This window comes from Pollicipes pollicipes, unplaced genomic scaffold (assembly GCF_011947565.3).
Source record: "Pollicipes pollicipes isolate AB1234 unplaced genomic scaffold, Ppol_2.1 Scaffold_6686;HRSCAF=7923_pilon_pilon_pilon, whole genome shotgun sequence".
Lineage (NCBI taxonomy): Eukaryota > Metazoa > Arthropoda > Thecostraca > Pollicipedomorpha > Pollicipedidae > Pollicipes > Pollicipes pollicipes.
Window position 1 is genome coordinate 24,936,919 of NW_023596921.1, and position 13,245 is coordinate 24,950,163.

The following is a 13,245-nucleotide window of genomic DNA, read 5'->3' on the forward strand; positions in this document are numbered from 1 at the left end:
AGCACTCCTTTCGCTACATTCCCTTACTAGAATCGAATGAAGAAAACGCAAATAATCGTGGGTAAGCATTGTGTATCTGCATTAAACAGGTTGAAATGCATACCAATTCGGGACACGGCCATGACTGCGGCCGCAGGTTCCAGAAAATCGCATAGATTTCTGCCGCTCTCCGCCCAATTTTAAATAGCGCAATTTACAATCAGGTGATCGTAGCTTGAGGAGGCGTGTTAAAAAATCCAGAGCTCATAACGTCCACTAATCAAAACGTCCAAATTTGCAGCATACAGTGTTCATAACGTCCAAAGGATGGAGGGCTGAGCCATTTCCTGGTAAACCTTAACCTATTGGCTGGACATTACGCGACAGAGGGATACCGCAGCCGAATTTGGCTTCCTATGCCGACCAGTGATGCCATACGGCACAGTGATGCCAAATAAAAGAGAGTTCTCTGTGTTTGAAGATATTGAAGTAAGCATCATACATGATGAAATGCGCTAACTTATAGCTATTGGTATACTTGACTATTGTTTTTCTAAAGTATGGTTTGGTGGTATGCTTTTAGGGGGCAAAGTTCTAGACAACGCGATTTCTCCGTTTAGTAGGTAGACCCCTCAATATGTCATTGTTTGATTACGTCATCGTACCATGCACAACATTGATTGCGAGCCAATTAACGGCCATTTTGTCTGGAAGTCGTGTTCACGAACGCTAGAATGAACGATTCGACAATTACAGTTTTGACCTTGATCGCCGCATTGCTCCTGGAATAACAGGATTTGGGTGACGTGATTATGACGTCATGGATGCCAGGGCGACCTTGAAACAGTTTTACCGAAATAGTCTGCGCATCTTCGCGGGCGTGTAGCGCAGAAACCCGACGGGATTTGGTCTTAAGAAGGGCAGGGCTGTTAACTGCACCGAATGATTTTCAGGATGGCTACTCCAGTGCAAACCCCTATACAAAAGTGGAGCACTCCCTTCAAACCACTAAGCATGGACAGGGGCTACGTCATGTTCATGCACGCAAACTTCGCCGTGTTGGCACAACTGTGGTAGCAGACGTATTCAATCATTTAGAACATTGACCTCCGGCCTGTGTCCTCGAAGATCTCCGGATACCCGCTGTAGCTGCAGCGTGGTCGTGGCCGGGCCACTTGCTGTTACCCAACACCGTGGCCGGTGTTGTCGGGTTACCTGCTGTTTTATTGCGGCGTGGAGGCGCAGCCATCCGGGGTATCTGTCTCGCTTACTTGGTTTATTGCATTGGTGATGTTTCACGAGTCATGTTGTTGATAGAATTTATGCCTGATGGAAAGCCATCTGGCTTGTGAGAAATCCGCACGTGGATTTTGATGATGATAATTCCCATGATGACAGACACGTTTTAGAGGTCGCCGCTGGGCTAGAAGAGACTGAAACCTTTCTCAGAGCTTCGGCCTGTGCAGCGGGGCGGGGGAGGGAGGGGGGGGGGGTAATTAAATTGTTTTTGTACTTCTTATGCGCTTCGGTAATTAGTCGCGATTGAAAATGAAGTGCGCAGAGGACCAGCTGGCGGGCATGTCTTGTGGTGATTCAGTGTTTCAATGCGCCACCTTCGCGAGCCGGATAAACGTTACAAGGCAAACATTTGCATGGCCGATGTGACAATAGCATTGGAGTGCTATTGCGATTGTTCTCGGAAGTTGCCAGATGTTGTGCCTCTACGGTACGTTGTGGGAGCTCTGACCCACCCGAGCGTACCTGGCGACGATTACTGCGTGGCCTATCATTTCTATACCTTGCGGTTGTCTGTTTCCATTCGTAAAAGCCCTGCGAGTTTGCGACGTTTCCGAGACCGCAGGCTTCGACGCAGATGGCACATCGTAGCATGCACTGCAACACTCACTACTGTCTCTCCCGTTCCCAGCAAACGTTGCAGTGTGAAGTGCCGAGTGAGTACAGTCAGAGCGGTCATCCATATCTCAGATCTCACAAATTTACTCCGAGCATTACGATGTCGCATGGAGATAGCCGAGACATAAATCACGCTCGGGCTCGAACTTCCTCAGAGAAGTCATCGTCACTTCGGACAAATCAGGCAGAGGTGGAAAGGGCCCATTTGCTCCTTAAGCCCATTGCGCATGGTTAATCGGGCCCATTACGCGCTCTGCTCTGGCGTTTCTGTCTCCCACCAGCGAACTTGGATTTCATCGCAGGTCATGATGCTTTTCAGAAGACTGTCGCCTCAGAAAATTGTCGCCAACCAGCCAAATGAGGGAACGAGATGGTGACGATATTCGTGAAGGGTGAAATGGTGAGATGGTGAGATGTTCATTGCCGAGGAGGTGAGACATCCCTGGTATGGTACGTGGATGTCTCACCTCTTCCATCCATCGCCACGGTACAATCTGCGATCTTGCTCTGCTCTGTGGCGGTGACGAGAGCCTGTGTGTGGGATATGCAGCTCAACACTAGTTTCTTTGACTGCCATTCGGCCGACCTTGTTTGGCATCGCGGACAATTGCTAGATTGTGGATTGGAAAGAGGCATAATGCCCTCTCTGTCGTGGGATAGGAGGGGACAGCCCCTTCCCCCGATCCTAGCCATCGTCTTGCCGAAGAAAAAATATTTTTCGACATATTTTGCACTAAGGCCTTCCCCTCTACTCATGTTTTACTATAATGAAGTCCCCTCACATCGGTGGTGTTAAATTGCTTCGAAGGATAGTACTATACTTATGCTACATTTGCGGATATATCGGGATATTCTGGCGCGTAGGCAAGTTTGCTGCCAGGGGGGCCATGACCCCTGCACCACATAGCTTACGCTAGGAGCTGAGCCATTTAGCTACTTTTTGCTTCAAATTCGCAAAACTTCCGTGAACAAGTTGACATTTTGCCCCAGTGAGAAATAAGTTGACTGTGTTTGTAAAGAAATGACATTCAAAATTTCGCAGGCATTGCGTCATTCCATTTTCGCGATGCACTTGAAAATCTGTCATGGTCACAAATGTCTTCCCACCAGTCGGCCACGTTTTCTTTAAACTCGTGTTCCACGTGAAGCTTACGCTTTTTCTAAGGGCTTAATGCGAACCTATTGAAATGGACGCATTTCTGGGATCCTCACGGTCCGTCCCGCCATGTGACGGCATTTGATCTTCAGCGCCGCCGCTGCCACCAGCTGCAGACCTTACCCGTCTAAGAACAAATGGCGAGCGCCTAAACGACTCGAACCCACCCCGCCACGAGTGGATGGATCAGAAGCCACGCGCTCTGGCCAACTGAGCTATGAGGACGGACTCCAAACACAGCTTGCTTTAGTTCCATTATGCATTGATACGTCGCTCGTGCAAACTGAACAGACCTCTTTCATTAATTTCTTCACTTTTTCAAGCTCGTGGCATTTTTTTTTCTGGTAACGTGAAATCTGCGGATACAGCCCTAAGGAGACGTTCGGGGACAGCGTTAACAGCAGGGGGAGGAGGGGGGGGGGGGGGGCGGGCAAAAGACCAGCTGCCCACTGGCCATTTTAAAATGGGGCAAATAAATCCCCAGTCAGTTCTCCGCTATGGGAGGCACAATGCGTTGGAGCCCATCCCTGAAGTCGTCAAACTTGATGGTCTTTTAATGACCGTGCTCGCCAGTTCAGTCACAGCTGAATGCAGTTTCACTGCGCGGCAGGACCTGCTTCGCTTAGTGGAGCTACAGTAGTCCCCTACTGTACACTACACTCAATGCAGCAGCAGTGTGTCACGTGCATCACCGTCGCCTGGACTGAGTGGATCCAGCTCATGCCGCAGTTACGTTTTCAGTCTTAGCGCATCGCCTCCGAGAACGCCTGGCTGCGTTTAGGGACGCACCATAAACGAAGTTGGCGCAGATCTGAAAGGAGCATGTGAGCCCTGTGATTCTCAATCATCGTCTCGTTGGATGCTTTTATCGCCACCGGAACAAATAGCTAGATTTAACCGGTTATTATCTTTCATATGCAAACTAAAAGTCTTTGGAATCAGTCGTTTAAGCCATATCGTAGCTGCTGGGTAACTATGCATGACATATTACCCTGTGAGGCTTTAACCACTGTACATACACACTTCTTTGCTCTGTTGCGTTGTGTGGCCAACTGGTGTAGATGATAATATGCACGGTGATGAGCGGAAGCTACTAACCCGCGGTAATACAATTTCCGCCGGCATGAGACTCCGGACATCCTACCACGGTGCGAGGGAAAGCGAATGTTAGCCGCATGGATCTTATTCTGTTTTCAGTCAGTGACCACTGGCTCAATGCTAAATTTTCAGAACATTGCGTGTATCAGCCTATGCCCTATCCCGATTTCCACGCCCCAAGCTTTACGATGGCGCAGCGCAAGGCACATGTAAAATTTGAATAGCAATGATGATTTACAAGACCGCCAGCTACTTAACGACTGATTTCTCACAACATTTTGTCGTCAAATGTTGTTTTGACGGTCGAACGACCTTGCCCCCTCCTCTGTCGCACCTCCCCCACCCAAGCACGTTGAATTCGACCGGTCAACCATGCGCGTGTTAAACACCCTGCAGAACTTTGAAACCCAAGTCTGCATCCCTGTATATACATATGTATATCTGTATATAATCCATATATATATATATATATATATATATGTGTATATATATATATGTGTATATATATATATATATATATATGTGTGTGTATATATATGATATGTATATGTATATGTAATATATATGTATAAATATACACAATCTGTATATATATATATATGTATATATATATATATATATATATATATATATATATATATACATATATATGTACATCTGCCATTACATGACAATAACAATTTCTTTTGCAAACATGGTGATGTAACTGAACGTTCCGCGTGTCCTTCTTAAGTGTTCAAACAATCAGTCCGCCACATCTGTGCTCATATATGTATATGCTTGTTGCAGATTATGTAAGACCTGCGTTACAGGCTGTCGGCTAGTGTATCCAATGCTAACACTTTTTGGAAAGCTGAGGGTGCTCGGGACTGGTCTGGTCCTTGCGGTAGAGGTGAATTCATTATTGTCATTTTGCCAAAGTTCATGTACATTTGGGGGATACGCAAAGAGCTTAAAAATCGGGTGTTTGAAGCCATTTTCGTTCATAGAGCCCCAGCATGAAGTCATCTTGATTGGCATTGATATCACGGTGAGGGCTTGCAACAAAATCTTCACCACCCTCTAACTGTGCTGTTTTCACGCTTGTTACCACAACATCGAGGAAGCATATGGGGGAGACCAGAGTCCTTTACTTGACAATATTCTGAACGGCGTTGAGGTGCGCGTCAAATAAATATTTGCAACGCAAGTGGCTTAGTGTTGCGCATACGAATGCGATGCGAGCACATTTATGATTTGACGCATCACCCAATCTGACTTCGCTTCGACCTTGCTATCTTTTATTTGATCTAGCCCAAAAACCATATTACATCAAGCCATGTGGAATGCAGTGATAACTGCCAGACGTACTTTCAAGTTACATTGTCACTCCATGAAAAATTATTGCGGAGACACATTGTACTCTGTCACACATGGAAGTGTCTCCGCTGAGCACTTATTCAAAGCGCTGATTTTCTCCCGATGTGCTTCAACTAGCTGCAAAAGTACTTTCAGCTGAGCCTTTCCACCGTCCACGGTGCTTGCGAACATCATAATCATTGACACGCCCTTCTCTGCAACACCATCACGATTTTTGCACACCGCTCAAAATCACCATAACACCGATGGCTGTCGTTGGCTACCCAATAATCGACTGAATGGCTTAGCCACACGCTAGCATCGATCAGAAAAAAGTCCAAACACCAGCCAACGGGTTCATTTGCCAGGTCAACAATGCCGTGCACATACCATTTAACAAACGCTCAGCATTGTCTAAAACATTTGCCACTGGCGTAGTCAATAGTATCAAAGCCGTGGCTGCTTCTAATTGTCGCCGACATGACCCGAAACTAGCCACAATGTGACCAAGTCAGGGCTCAAATAAGCCACATGGAGACACGTGACCGCCAACGCTGCTCCGACCACGTGATTTTTGACCGCCCGGTAGCGCGCAGGTTCTGACGCAGTCTCAGGTCTTTCCTAAGAGCATCAGCGGACTGCCTACCCGTATGGCTGTCTATACCAGCGTCCGCTTACGACCCTTCGGATAGTCTGAAGCCGTACCTTCTTTTGAACCTGCTGCATTACCGGACGGTAGACAGCTCACGATCAGGGCAACGTTAACAGCAATGCTTCTCTGATGGCCGAGACGGTCGCATTCTGTACGGTCGGGGTGACGTCAGCGATAATGGAAAAACGGCAGTGGCTTTGACGCTGTCGTCTATGGCGGTGGCGAGTGACTTTTGTGATGCTTCACCCATTGCGAACTGGGAGCGAGTATTGTGGGATGTCGAAGATGAGTTATCTTGGCTCGCGTTCAGCTTATTTGTCTCGGGTATCCGTTTCACCATGCGCTGAGCATAGTTATTTATTGTGTGTTAATGCAATGCGGCTCAACATAAATGATGCCACTGAGCTCGCCTTCCACCAGAGAACCAGATTAGCCCTAAGCACACTGACTTTTCCGAAAACGTGCTAGGCTAAGATGCTATGCTGCCGGCGTTAGCCCCGTTCTCTTCTTTTCGTGATGTTTTGCACGCTTGAGAAACCCTTGTCATGTGCCGAATCAATGTGAGTGACATTTATAGTTTGTTCTAACAGCGCATACAGCTGTTTGGGGACTTGGCTTCAATTAAACCTGCTGGCGTGTTCCGAACAACTGCTTCTTTTGAACATCAAACAATGATGACACTTATCTTCTGGAGCCAGGCTTCTGAATGAATCAAACCTTCAGTGATCTTTTGTCGTAGGTACAGAAAACCAACAGATGTGGTGTTTTAAATGAACCAGTGACAATTTCTGAGCCTGTTCTTGGTTCAAGGTAATGACGGACACATCGGGTTGTCATGTTTTCTCGGTATGTGGTCTAGGTCACACGGTATGGTGCATTCTCTGTGTTTATGTGAAAAGCTGAACAAAAGCATCATGAGGATCGGAAAACTCATTCACAAACTGGATAAGTCCATGGATTACTTGACTGAAACGTAGAAAACGCCAACAAGTACGAGTTACAAAACTGATTACATTTAAACGAATTGCAACGCATTGTCGCCTCGGACGTCTTCGTAAGATGTGGTTCCTGTGCTCACGAAGCCACTAGCCATTTCATATCAACCTGGACTTCATTATCATGATTTAATACGCCCGAGCTAGTGTAGGAAGCATTTAGTTTTTGTCGAATGGCATAAACTATATTCGAATTACAATGGATGCGTTGACGCATTCGGCTGGAATTGCCCGCGCAAATTTCACACGTGAATTGCTTTGGAGCTTGGGGCAGCCGTTCGACATGTCGGTAGCATCAGAAATCTTGTGGAAGCTTTGCTCGCCTTGGCAGGTTCGAGAGCTTGGAGAAAGTATTCTTACAGAAGCTGTGCAACTAATCATAAAATGGCATAGGCATTACTGACGCCACTGGCCTTAGATCACGCCATTTTTAATGGTGAAACGCAAACATCCCATGCACAGTTAGCTGGAATGCAGAGGGCAAAGTAGACACACCGTAAAGGAAGCAAAAAACTAAGCCTAGTATAAGGAAATTAGTCAAGGGACGTGACGTGCAGAACACTGTTTCTTTGATATGCAATCCGGCGGGTAAAAAGTTAAGCAAGATGGATCCACTGAGTGGTACTATCAAGAATGTATTCAGCATATAAGATCCAGCATGTATGACTCTATACCGGGTCTCTGTGAGCGAAAATAGCTTAAAACTAACGATTTCCAACGCGCGCCAGGGTGGCGGTTGAATTCCATTCGGCCAGGCGGAGGTCAATTTGAATTCCCTGAGATCTCAGAAACAAAGAGAGGTAGAGACAGAAAATTCATGGGTTGCTTTGACCTGTACGTTAACTCATTTACATCAAAATTTAAGGTTCCTAGGTCATGACTTTCGGGTTAAGTAAGGTCAAACAGATTCAAACTCCAGATTGTGTCTAGAGTGCCCCGGACATTTTCATAGCTCCACCATGAACCTGCATACCTGCTGTAAGGAAAGGTTCACTGGAGCTCACTTAAGATGAGCTACCTTGTTTGACCTTTCAAAGGTCATGGTGACCAAAATAATACAAGACTGCTTTGATTTTTGCATCTAATAAGCCTAGGTCTCAGTCCAGTGAGATGAGCTAGACACACCACCATACGTAAATGCAGTATTTGCGTTTGAAGTCGGCTATACATTTGAACGTCTGATGCAGAGTCTTTGATGAGGCCAACCCAAACGTCATTACATGATACAAGATGAATTGTTTTCGATGGAAAACGTCACTGAGGGGGTGGCTTCAAGCCTGAAGTTCTGGAAAGACTCAAGCTCAGTACCGAACTCAGGCCCCCGGCGTGGCTTGGCAAGATCAAAGGCAATGAAACCCAATGAAATAATCGAATTTTTTTCTCTTTTTCACGCAACGTCCAATTTCAAAGCGGATCTAACCAATTTCCCTTCAACGATGGGGAGAGCTGACGGCAAAATGGCGTGTGGGTGGAGCGGGAGAGGAGGGATTTCTAATATATTTCTATGCATACTTGCGTTAGTTTTAATTACCTGGTCTCGATCGGGTTTTTAGAACAAGCTGAAAACTCACCAAAATCTCTGCAAGCTGCTTTACACCAACAAGTCGACCTGATCCCGTCAGTTTGCCTTCAATCAATGACCATTGCCGCATTTCAGAGAGCGTCTCGCGCTCTCCCAACATGTCCCTGTATCGCCAGCTGTCTGAAATGCATTACTCGCCCCAGTTAAGAGATTAAGCTCTCAATAACCGAAAAATACAAGTCGCCATTATTCTGACAGATATTGCCGAGAAGCCCTGTCCGGATGATGGATTGCCAGCCGGAATTCGCTGCTAGCGGTCAGGAAGCCTGCGCATGCACATTCGTCATCCGTCTGGACCTGGTCACAGAGACGCTCATTAGTTGGATTGAGCGCCAACGCCAGCTCGCAGCCTGGCCGGGGAGCGACGACGCGTTACGAGATCAGTCTCTCTTGACTGGCGCTATTCTACGCTTCAGCAGCTCCGGCCTCAGTCGACTGTCGAGCCGCGACGGACATCCAGCCGAAGCCGGCCAGGAGCGCCACGCCCGGCCGTAGCCTGATGGCCTCCAGAGAAGCTGAGCCGGTCATCGAGCCCGGCCGGTCCGATTTAGCGCACCGGCGGAGCCCGCTGATGGCCCACTTGGCCGAGCCTCCTATGTTATACGAGCGCCGGTCCGGTCAAGACTGCCCACCCGTCTGCCTGGGAGGCAATTACAGGTGTGATCATGGCCGAATCAGACGGGGCAAATCGACAGAACGGGCCCCGAGAGCGACCGCATCGAGAATGCTCAACTATGCTCCCCACGGCGCTGGAAGCGGCTGGCTAAATGGGACCGGTCTCGACTTGTAAAGGAGTGATGGGCGGAGCCCGACGCGTGCTCCTGCATTCATCAGTGGCAGCTGGGCGATGTTAAGTTATAGTCATGACAGCGCAGAGGTGCTGCGGAGGTATTTGGCGAACCGAAGCAATAGTTTCGGTCGCGTCATATTTCCGTACGATATTTATGGACAATACTTGTGGAGGTTTGTAAGCAATTAGATGTGCCCCTAACGCATCGGCTTATTTACTCGTAAGTTTCTGGCCAAGCGATGTAACTCCTTCGTGCATAACAAAGTTGATGTAAATTTGCTTACAAAAATGAACTGTTAATCTGGCACATACCAATTCTGTTTTGAGAGTGGTGCCGGGAACATTACAGCGGCACCTAGGTCTGTAGTGACCAACTTGAAACAATATATATTGGTCGATGGTATTGGAATTGATGCTGAAATTCTGTCAGTAATTGCAAGTCGTGGCTGTTTAGCTATCTAAATTAGAAGCTGGCCCAGGTGCTAGGGCCATGATTAACTTTGTACGCTCTGCGCTGGTCCCCATGCGTTCAAACGGTGCGAGTGGGCACACGGAGTCATTGTCAGACTTTTACAAAATTACACAATTATCGTACATGTACTAAGACCACAGGTCATATATTGGTGCATAGATCGCAGTTGCAGTGCAATGTCAAGCCCGTGTAAGCTGCTAGTAGGGCTGACATTGGTGGTATAGGTGGTGTATGTGTGACTAATTCATATCTTGCCAACAGGGGTTGAGGATTGGACTCAGCTAGATCCGATTGACGGACGCATCATTCCAGGTTGGCACCACCTATAGCGATGTCCGAAACGTTGGGATCTATTGTTTGAGCATCTGCTGATGTATGGTTCAAAAGTTATTTGAAAACATTTTATGTTATGACAGTATTTATTGTCTTAATCCTCATACAAAAACCAGGAGAATGGAAAGATGGATGGATTGACATTTCGGGTACATGCCTTCATCGAAACGTATGTCACTACTGATACTCGTTTCGGTAAAGGCATGTAGAGAAAATATCAATCATCTATCTCTCCATTCTCCTAGCTATTATACGAAGAATTATGCTGTTCGCACTGTCTCATCTATATGCATGATGTTTCTGGCAAATGCACTTAACTTACGTATATTCTAAGCTGATGAAAGTGTTCTGCGTCGAGCTGGGTCGGAATTGTTACTTTCCTTGCTTGGTTTTCATCAATTTCAATTCCGCAATCTCCTCTCACCACAATTTAGCCGGATGAACGGCAGTTGGCTATTAAATTCAGCTCAGCGGAAAACTCTGAGAGGACACTACAAAGGCAGTTAAGCAGTGCCCGGCTAATGCCGGCAACATATATTTGGTTGCCGTAGGTGACCAATTTGGCAGCAGTGGAGTTTTTGCCAGCGTTTGAAGAACTCAGAAGCACGTCTGAGCATGCATAAGCACATGAAAACGCTAAAAGCTCAGCTCGGGATGCCATCTGCTGTTTTTGCTGTCAGGTGGTCCTAACGCTGCCGCTGGTTTCAGCTGGCACCTCCTTGTGGTCAACAAATACACGATGTGGTCAGCTGAACAAGAATAAGCCGTGTACCTTGGATGATGCATACAAACCGCGACTTCAGTAGCCCATGGATCAGACGAGACAGCTGTTTTCCACTCTATTTGCAGCCTTACAGAAGTTTCAGCTACGGCCTATGTCCAAACACACGCTAACATCAACAGCGCTCATAACAGCAAACACGAAGCACCCGTGTCCAGTGACCCATGTCAGCAGGGTGTCAAACGATCAAGCACACTGTGATTAGTTGGGGCTCGCAGTAGCGACCACGCCCTGGCATCGCCCCAGACCGCGTCCGGCGGCCGCTCGCTGGCTTAGCCGTGCGCCGTCCCACTGACCTAACGCTAAGAGACGTGCCCCACTAAAAGCAGACCCATCATGAAATAAGCGCTGCGGGAAAGTGGTCGGGGTGTCGGCAAGGCGTCAGGCGAGGTGTCTCGTGTCGACACCGATGGGAGGCGCAGGCTCTTGGCTTGCAGCTGGCGCGCCGATGAGAGGCGGCCGGCTACCCGTCGGCGGACGATGACGCGTCACCGCCGCAGAACACCGCGGCGGGCAGCACCGGACCAGACATCTTGAACATCACAGACGGGAGATGCCTGGAACTCCGATGCAGTGTCTTGGTCAGCACTCCGCCAGGAAAACAGCTGTAAGCTTACGTGGCTGTATCAATCGACGATGTAGATCCACGATTTGATAGAACATAATGGCCCATTATGTTTTCTTCATCATAGGGCGGGCAGCGGAGCTCAAGGCAACACAAAAGTGCTTGAGGGATTTGCTGGAACGCACTGATATATATATATATATATATATATATATATATATATATATATATATATATATCAGAATCGAATGCATTGTGATAAACGAGCCCAGTGCAGAGCCAGCACCCGCAAAAGCCACTCACTTCAGTCATTCATGAGTTACCGCCAACGATAAGTTCCTGGTGGTAGTTAAGCATGCGACTGATTGTGAACTCAGTGCTATCTGTAAAAACAGCAAGCACCATTCACCTGGGGATGGGATATGATGGACGCATATTACACAAATGTTATCAAGATTGGCGCTTGATTGCGCCTGCCTTTAGATCGCGCCGGATATGCCCAATACCATTCCAAACAGACCGGGTTCGGGTGAACTAATTGCGTGACAAAGCTCACGCTTGCTGGCGTCGGCATCGAATTGACTTAAAATACCATGGGCAGCAAGTCCATGATCAAAATGCGTGCATCCTCATTTGGTTTTTTAAAACATTAAGAACTCATAACACTGTCGGCAAATTCAGTACATGTCGGACAGTCAATCCTGGTAGATGGGGTGAATTGCCGGACGGAAGCATTTTTTCGTTGTTGCAGAACGGCGGCTGTAACACAGCCTAACTATGGTGAAACTATCGAAGCATTACAAAAGATCTTTGAACCTCCAGAAAGATTTAAGAATTAAAGAAACACGTCACGTATGGTATCTCTACCATAATAATGGCCTAAGCGATTGCAGAAGACTGGCCAAACGTTTGCTGTAGCCAATCTGGCGCACCTTGCCACGGGAGTTGACTGCGTCGTTGTGTTGCCTGTTCATAAACCTGCAACGATATGAGTATGCAGTGCCGGGAAATATAGAGCCATCTTCTCACGCTTTGCTAGAATTTCATGTGACTTTATTACGTAAATTCACATATGACGTGGGACTTTTATCGAATTTTATTTCGTATCGTAGATTTCGTTGCTAGTTGAATGTGCTGCCTAGCTCAGCCAACACACAATCCATTGTGAAAGTACCATCGGTGGCGGTATTTTAGTCTTTAGTAGTGACCTCAGGTTAAATAAATTTAGGTGGCTATGTACCGTTGCATGAACCATCGCCGCGACAGCGCTAGTGCCATTAAACCATGAATGAATTCAATGTCACGGACCAGGAACAAAATCGTGTTCCAGAAAGCAAAATTGGCGTTATCAACCATATAGAACATACACAGATTGCAAAATAGTGTTACCAGGTAAATGGCAATCACAGACCGCGCGTCTTCAAAACCGGCCAGGATGGCTCGATAGTGTCTCGCGGCGTACGTCTGACGTCATGAAAAAAAAACGTTTTCTACAACGATGGCTAACACTGAGCGCAGGGTTTGGGCTGGATAATGATGGCGAACGTCTTTGAAGGATGTCGCTCAGCTGAAAGCCCTAAAAGGTCCAAT

General features: G+C 47.2%; 1 protein-coding gene across 1 annotated transcript in view; it reads right to left on the minus strand.

Moving 5' to 3' along the window:
- Window positions 1–11,135: 11,135 nt before the first annotated feature.
- LOC119108498 (BTB/POZ domain-containing protein KCTD16) overlaps window positions 11,136–13,245 on the minus strand; it is a 3,618-nt gene continuing 1,508 nt past the window's right edge. The window contains exon 1 of the mRNA XM_037232074.1: window positions 11,136–13,245. This exon is cut by the window's right edge and continues 1,508 nt beyond it. The gene's annotated coding sequence lies outside the window, so the exon portion shown is untranslated.